Here is a 9,552-nt window from a genome sequence, read left to right as displayed (position 1 = left end):
ATGTAGAGATATTAAAAGGAATAATATTAAGAGATTGGGGAATGCTAGATAATTATTTATTTTGGTAGAAAGGAAATTGAAAACGGAGGAAAAGGGCGAGAGGTAAAGAGATATTGTGAGTTAACAAGATGAATGGAAAAAATGAAGACATATAAGAAGCTGAGAAACGTATGGGATGTGGAAATGGCAGAGTGCGCAAATAGAAGGGCAGTGAACAGTGGAATGAAGAGGTGAAAGCGATAGTAAAAAGAAAAAAAAAATCGAGCATATGTGGAACTGGAATGATTGCAAGCAACGACTAGGGAAGCAGAGGAAAACAAAATGTAAGGTCAGGGAGGCAAAGAGTTTTTTTTTTTTTTTTTTTTTTTTTTACATACATATACCAAGGCTTTTTCCCCCTTCCAAGGGAGGTAGCCAAAAAGGGAAAGGCATAAAAACACTCCCACCCATTTCATCCCTAAATACACTCCACACCTCTCCCGGGGGAGAGCTCAGAGCTCATATATGACTGATCTATGGGTAATGCTGTGACCCTACACGCACTCACACACCGAACTCTTCGCCCACGAGAGTTGGAGTAACGACATGCAGCGCAGCGGTACTGAAATTATTTTAGCCCTGGCCGGAATTCGAACCTGAACCGCAGTAGTGGCGGCCACGATCTCTATCACTGCGCCACGAAACGTGTGTGTGTATGTGTGTGCGTGTGTGTGTGTGCATGTGTGTGTGTATGTGTGTGTATGTGTGTGTGTATGTGTGTGTGTGTGTATGTGTGTGCGTGTGTGTGTGTGCATGTGTGTATCCATACGTGTTTGTTAGTGTATGAAGGTGGTGGATGTTTGTGTGTGAGAAAATACATTTATTGAGAAACGCACTGAAAAGAGTTAAACGAAGGTACGGCTGAACGACCGTCGGGAGATATCTTTGATGGAAAGTTCAGAAAAACCGTTTTCCAGCCACGGCGGCGGCTCCGGGCCTGGAAAGTGGACGGTGACACCACGACTTTCCAGCGCCTGAGCATATCCGGCTTGGGTAATACCCATGACGCTTGATTCTTTGGAACTTCACGCAAAAAGATATATATATATATATATATATATTTATATATTTATATATATATATATATATATATATATATATATATATATATATATTTATATATTTATATATATATATATAAATTTGTAAACCTACACTCACTTTATTTCTAGACGGTCAACATCTCTCGAAGGCGCAGTCGGTTAAGTCACTATCACTTGTCCCGTGCTAGCGCAGGTTCGAGTCTTTGCTTGTACCACTTTTCAATTTCTGCATGTTGGCCTCGAGTTTCTCGATGTTGATGGCTTAGAATTAAAGTGAATTGTGGTTGATAAATGTAAATCTGTTCACTGGGACCCATTCAGTGTTGTACATACTGTATATATATATATATGTATGTATATATATATTCAATATGTGCGAAGAGCTGGAGTCTGGGATCCATGTTGAAAGGGGAGAAGCGTAATATATATATATATATATATATATATATATATATATATATTCAAATATATATTTATATATATGTTTATATATATATTTATATATATTCTTATATATATATATATATATATATATATATATATATATATATATATATATATATATATATATATATATTCTTTTTTCGGTGGTCTGGATAAATACTGGTGACTGGTAAGTTACAATTCCGAGACCGATTCTATATTCTGTCTTTCCATTGTCAGCGTGCTCTCCGGGTGTTATTTTATTTTCCAATTTTCCGCCTGCATCTTGCATCTCACTGACTTGTATGCCCTGTTCCCGCTTCCCCGTCCTTTTATGCAATATGAACTCGTTGATAGTGTTCTTCTTGTTGGAGTTCATGGTTATACGACAGGGACTTGATGCTTTGTCTACGTATCTAATCTCTAACCACCCACCCTAGGTTCTGTGTAGAGTTTTACATGAGAACGCTATCGCGGGCCACAACCCCCTGTATACGTGAAAGATTATAATCATGCATCATATTTGTGTGAATGAATAATGGTTGTGTATGGATGATGCTGTGATGCATGGCGGGGAGTGGATGGGGAATTGGAGGTGAGGGAGTGTATTAAAAAATAAATTGACGCAGCCCGAAGGGATTTCTCCCCGTCTTCTCCTTTTCTGTGTGAGAGGACGGAGAGGGGGGTCGCCGATTTGATGAAGCGGCCTTGCTGTAGATGTGCTGTGTCTTGCGACATTGCTTCTGACCCAGGTCAGTGGACAGGATGCAGGGATGACCCGTCATCCAGGAGGTGCCAAGATAAGAGGGAGGGAAGAGAGTAGAGGGGAGTGGAGTATGTAGGGGATGGAATGGGTGGGTCTGGTTTCTATGCCTTTGTTTTTTGGCTACTTCCCGTGCAAGGGGGAAAAAGCCTTTGGTATATGTATGTATGTATGTATGTATGTATGTATGTATGTATGTATGTATGCATTTATGTATGTATGTACGTATGTATGTATGTACCTATGTATGCATGTATGTACGTATGTATGTATGTATTATCATGTTTGTGGATATGACAAAAATATTCATGTGTACGTGCGTAGACATCTACCACATACAAATACATATATGCATAGGCACGTACACGTACAAATACACGTACACATAAACACACACATGCAAATATATCTGATGGTTGCTTTAAAGTTGAGTAGATTTCTCGGCTAAAAAATTAAACGAAGATATTTCAATATATCTGTTTTAAGTGGTGCGCATCTCTTTGTATGTGTGTTTTGTTTTCTGTTTACCTACTTATATAACAAATATGCGTGATAATTAGCATTACGATAGGAAATTTAAAAAGGAAAAGTAAGACTACATCTAGTAATTCTTTTTCATTATAACATAGGGATACTACGTGATTGGCGAACTAAGAAATCTGGCTGAACTGTACAGTGAGGCCCCAGTACAACAGACGAAATGAATAACATCAACGTGTTTTCTCAAACCTACACACTAGTAAATAAAAATAGACAGACTATATAAATAGATAATAGTCATAATAAGATAAGCTCGCAAATCAACATATAAATAAATGAATAAATAATGAAACAACTAAATGAATTACTAGATGAACTGATAAATGTGTAAACAAAAAACAACAATAATGATAAATTTTATGTCACAAAACAAATGGTAAACAATCGGCAAACAGATAATTAAACTAATAAAAACACATAATTACATGATTGAATGCATATATAATGCATGATACATATATAATACCTAATACACATACAATACATATGGGAACAGATGAATTAACAGATAAAAATAAGATGGAAAATAACACATCGTGACGTCGTCTATCATTCCCTTATCTATATCTTATCTTAAATGAGCCCGATTTATTCATTCATTCATTCACTTATTTATCTATCTATATATTATATATTTTTAAAACAACATCGCCATACATCAACCAAATTTGGCACGGATGTTCACACGCATCCCAGAAAATGCAGGAACAACGGAAATCGCAGGACCGGACTTCCTCCAAGGTAATGTAGGCTCGCTTATCTCACAGGAAGGGTTGGGCACCTTATCTAATAACAGGGTAACAGAATATCACTAAAGGAATTATTGCCAAAAGAATTTCGAGGGATTGCATATATATATATATATATATATATATATATATATATATATATATATATATAATATATATATATATATATTTATATAGATCTATATATATATATATATATTTGTCATGCTGCTGTAAATGCCGATCCCACCTTTACAACGACTGCTTCCATTACGCTCATTAACTGACACCCACTCTAGCTCTGCCAATGAACACAATATTTTTTTCAGCTGCATCTCGTCTTACACACCTACTGGGTTTGTTTCTGGTTGCAAGTGTGCGGTGCGAGTGCATGCGTGTTTGTTTGATTGTGTGTGTTTTTGTATTGGAATGGGGCGATGTTTGTGTGCTCACGTAAACGTGTTTAACTGGTATTTAAAATCGAGCTATGGCGAGCAGGACTGAGGCTATTCTCGTCCTGTGCCGTTATTAAACCGTAGTACATTTCACGATTCGCCTACTTCACACGTGACCTCTTCCAAGTTTGTGAATATTTTCAATTTGTTCAGTCTTTTAAATTTTTCCTGTCTAACCGAGGAATTACGGAGTCTTTGAACGAAAAAAAATAATCGAGTGCATAGATTCTGGGAGTATTTTACCTACATCCGCATCATAAACAACTACAGTCCATATGCGCATGCGCACTAATTTAGTCATGTTTCTGTCAGCGTGGCCACTGGCTATTCCTAGCGCGCGCGTGTTGTCAGATACTGTTTTTTTTCTCGGATGACCAGGTCAATTCACTGCAGCAGAATTACCTCCCACATTTTAAAGGTTACAAAAGGAAATATGAGGTAGCAACATGTATTTTAAATTTATCATTGTTGTTTAAGTTAAAGGTTTTTTTATACCTTTGGTTTCAGAAAACATGCCATTGGCACTTGCCTAAGTTCGTTAGCAACACAGGTAAAAGTTCAAAATGTGTGAGGTACTCCTGCCACACCCTGTATTAATCCATTCGGTACCAGGGGAGCGGGGATGATAGAACAGACTACAGGCAGTCATAACAAAAGGAACATTGGATTGGGCGAGTGATGTTCGGGTATCTCTGATGTAGTGAGTGGAGGGTGCGTGCGTGCGTACGTGTCTCGGAAGTGCAATATCGCTTAGCGGTACCCGATAAGGAGGGGCATTACTAGTTTGCACCAAAATTGCTTTGTGGCAACACCAGACCTCCCTTGCCATTTTCGCCACCCTGTGCCAACATTTGGCACGTTTACCCTCGTCACTGAGGAGACGTACCCAAAGCTAGAGGCAGTCGTTCACCTTTAAGGGATTACAGGCTATTTTCCCTCCCACACACTACCTCCATATAGGCTTACAGAAATCTAGATATATCTCTAAGAACACTTCAGCAGTATGTCTAATATTCGTATAGGTTTACTATACCTTAGTTCATCATTCAGCTTTGCTATGTATAAATGACGGAAAGATGATTTGATATTTGAAGATTTGAAAAATAAAACATTATAACCGAAGTCGTTTTCACTCGAACGAATTCTCAAATGTTGTTGGTTGGTGAGGCTCGTGGAAGCTGCCCAGTGTGATAACCCATTTAGCCAGAATAAAATTTGTATAGTGATGTGATGCAGAAGCTACCTGAATCAGTCAGAACTCGCTCCGTCACCTTATACTCCCGCGAAAGGGGGAGTATTTTCCTCCAACCTCCTATTAATCGGCGGTACCCCCCACCCCCAGATCTTTTCCCGCCGTAAAACCAGTATGGCAAACTATTTTTGTTTTCTCGACAATTTACATAAAATGTTATTTGCTATGCTGGAGGAAAATTATTTACCTCCAGCATATCACATTCCTTCCCGAAAGCTGTGGGCTGCAAATTTGCTCCAACAATCGGAGGAAAAATGGCTCAGTGTGATAACGCCCCACGCAGCCTGCTAGCCAGAATAAAATCATTCGCGTTCGTCACTGAAAAGGGTCAAGTTGCTGCAACTGGCAGCGGACCCTTTGCAACAACGGCGTCGCTGCCAACATTGTGTACCACGTTGTTGCCACCCGCCCCCGAAAGGGACCGAGCTCGGATTGTGTGTTACTGAGTGTAGCATTGCCAATCACTTCACTTCGTCTGATCGAAGACCCAGAGGTGCGTTTATATGCCAGAAGGAGGGTCCGTTGAAAGTTATAACTTATCAGATATGCTTTCACACGCACACACACACAGGCATACAGTAGATGAACGTGTGTGTGTGTGTGTGTGTGTGTGTATATATATATATATATATATATATATATATATATATATATAAATATATATATATATATATATATTAAATATAACCCACTGTCGGAGAAACAAAGCTAAAGAAACAGACGGTCTGTATATTTCGACCACAACTGTGGTCCTCTTCAGCATTCTTATTGCATATATTCAAGTCATCTAACTTTTGTACTTATCCGCTGAAGAGGACCACAGTTGGGGTCAAAATATATAGATCGTCTTTTTTCTTTCTTTTTTTCTCCGCCATTGGGTTACATTTAAACATTTTACAAATGTGCTACGACATTTTGGTTTTGTGAATCTATCTGTATATATAATATATATATATATATATATATATATATATATACATACACACACACACACACACACACACATATATATATATATATATATATATATATATATATGTGTGTGTGTGTGTGTGTGTGTGTGTGTCTTGAAGTCGACAGCATTAAGGTTGTTAATTTTCTTATGTGTATTTTCAAGCTTTCTAACAAGAACTCAGCCATGTGGGGTGTGTGCATAAACCAGATTACTAAAGTAATTCATTTAATACTCAACGTTTCGTCTGCAAGGAGACATCATCAGGAAAATCTGTAACATAAATTACCGACATACAGAAACAAAGAACATGGGTATAGATAATAGCAAAATTCACCAATCAAGAAAATAGACATCAATAAATCAAATCGTAAACTAATACAGATACATAGACTGTTGGGGAACAATACTTACAAAATTAAGAATCTAAAGAAATGACAAAAGATAGCGTGGGCCTTTGGCTTATATATCAGAGCCTAACCTGCATGGGTGGTGGAGGGGGAGGGGGGAGGGGGTGTGACCTGTCTTAACAACGTCGGAATGGGGGTTGGGGGGTTGGGGTGGGGGTTGCGAGGTCGGTTGGTGGGGAGGATGGAGGGAGTGTGTGGGAGGAGGAGGCAGAGGGTGCTTATGACCCGACTTCACATTGTCAAAGGGTTCTTAACCTTTTTCAGTGCCCGTAACCATTGAATATCTCAAAATATTTTCTCGTAACCCATTCCAACATAAATACAATACAAACATAATGAAAAGGGTTAGTGATACAAACCTTACTGATGAAATATTAGATATATTCAATTACTGAACAAAGGTACTTTTTGATTTCAAATTAAAAATGTCAATTAGTAGGATACAACGAATGCACATTATGCTTTCTCATTGTAAATATACAGTACCATTGCACTGGGTATCATGTCTTGGTACCCCCAGGATTAAGGTTTCGTAACCCTTTGGGAGATACAGGTACCCCCAAATTAAGAACCGGTGTCCTAAGTTAAATGAAATAGTCAAACGTTAAGGTACTTTTTGTCCGGTGGGATTATATATTACACAGCCAATATCGGGTGACGCGCGTCCTACTATCTGGCATCATATTTGTGTACACGCGTTGGTAGGTTCGTACGGAGCCCTCACATGGGGGAGGCCAGTGGGGGTGGGGGGGGCATATGCCCTGGGGCGGCACATTCAGGGGGGCAGCAATTCTACTCTGGACATCCCGCCCACAAGGCTGACAAAACGATTATAATAAAAAATAGGTCAAAGGTGCCCTGAATATTTTACCGTGATATACAAATTTTGCGTTAGAATCAACAGAATGTGGAATATCCCCCTCCCCCCCGTATCCTATCTGCAAAAGGGACATTAGATACGATTTTTACAATCCGTTGATTCATTTCGCAAGCCAGTAACTAAAACAGGCTGTAAAGGATGGTGAAGATTGGAAGTGGTGATGGGTGAGGGGGACGTCATTTTGTTTTTTTTGGGGGGGAGTGAAGTATCACTCCCACGGGCGAGAGAGAGAGAGAGAGAGAGAGAGAGAGAGAGAGAGAGAGAGAGAGAGAGGAGAGAGAGAGAGAGAGAGAGAGAGAGAGAGAGAGAGAGAGAGAGAATGAGAACTTTGCCCCGGGGGCGACACTTAGGCATGTAAGGGTTCTGTGTTTAAATGCTCAGCCTTGTACTTTCCACCTCGAAGCCAAATATTCCCATTCAAAAACAAAGAGTAAGTGCTCTTGACATCGTCTGATGATCATCGTTGGGCGATAATTGCACCGAGCAAACTGGACTTTTAACAGTACCATAATCCTGAAAAGCGTCATGGCAAAGGAGTTACAAGCTTGAAATTCTCTTCTAAATTTTTCCAAAGGCTTCTGAAATGTTCTAAAATCTTCTAAAAAAAAACTTAAAAATTCTCCTTTTAAATTAAAAAAGTCGTCTTTTCTTGGGCAAAATGTAGTGATACAAATTGCCTTCAGATCCCAAAAGGATTAAAGAGCACCAGCGCTTTCGACTATTTCTTTACATCTTGTGTTCTATGCGACATAGTGAAGGTCACTGCTTGATGTCGTTAAAGGCGATTCATCCATAGAAATGTGATGGTCATGCAATCCTTGGTGCAAAGTGTCCAGTGAATTGCGAACACAGCAAGGAACACGTGGAGTTTGACTGAAGGTGTTGAGAGGAAGGAAGAAGACCAATGCGGAGGCGACGCCGAGGAAGCTGAAGAGCGTAACTTTTTCGCTAAATTTTTAGCTGTCCAATGCGGGGACGACGCTGAGGAAGCTCAAGGGCGTAACTTTTTCGCTAAATTTTAAGCTGTACTTTCGTAACTTTTCGTTAGCCCAGGCAGACGAACATTAATTAACTGTCATCAGAAAGTAAAATTTCACCAACTTCACAGGCTCTGTCAATGAAAATTAACGACCAATTTTGTAGATAAACCGGTAAGCCAGGTAAACATAAGTAGAAAATCAGGGAGAATTGTACTTTGTTTTAGTTGAAAACGTCCACCAGTGTTGGCAGAAGGTTGTAATGACTGCCATTTATTCTTTATTATTTGTCTGTTATTATTTGTCTGTTTATTATTATTTGCTTGATTTTAATTTATTATTAGTTATATGTCAATCTAATATTATTTACTATTTACCTGTTTGTTTACTATTTAACTATACCTATGCATTTATTTACTTTATCTATTATTATCTATATTATAATTTTTTATTTATTTGTATATCTGTTATATTCTTTCGCATCCGACCTAGTCATGGACCAAAAGGTCTCCTGTTGGCATGTTCCGCCTTTGTAAATCCTTTGTAAATCTTTTGTAAAGATTCGACCCAAGTATTTAGTTGCATCTCGTATTTGACCTTTTGTTCAGGTGACCTATCCTAAACTAAACGAAATCACCTGTCTGAAATCCACGAGTGAAATATTCAATTCTTAACCTCTTCAGTATAATTGTATCCTTACTCTATCTGGTACGTGTTGCTCGATGTCATTAATCATTAGCATACTACAGCCAATTTCGTGTGTCGCGTATAATATTTAATAAATACGTTGGTAGGTTTGGTTAATGCGACAAGTCTCGTACTTTGCAGCTCAGAGCAAATAACCATATTAAAAACAAAGTACTAGTGCTCTTGACAATCGTTTGACGATTATCACTGAACCATGAATGATCTTTGTTGAGCAATAACCGCACTGAAGAAAACGTAATCTTTATGCTATCCGTTGGCAAGTTTTCAGATACGGACGGAGTGGAGAAATATCAGTTGAAAGCAAAATTATAATAAAGAATTAGAATTATATGTGAAAGCATGTTCACTGTTCTTCTTTAGTCAAATAAAATCACTCAATGCT

This window comes from Oratosquilla oratoria, chromosome 34 (genome assembly GCF_046742065.1).
Source record: "Oratosquilla oratoria isolate Oo_2021 chromosome 34, ASM4674206v1, whole genome shotgun sequence".
Lineage (NCBI taxonomy): Eukaryota > Metazoa > Arthropoda > Malacostraca > Stomatopoda > Squillidae > Oratosquilla > Oratosquilla oratoria.
This window is presented reverse-complemented; position numbering follows the sequence as displayed.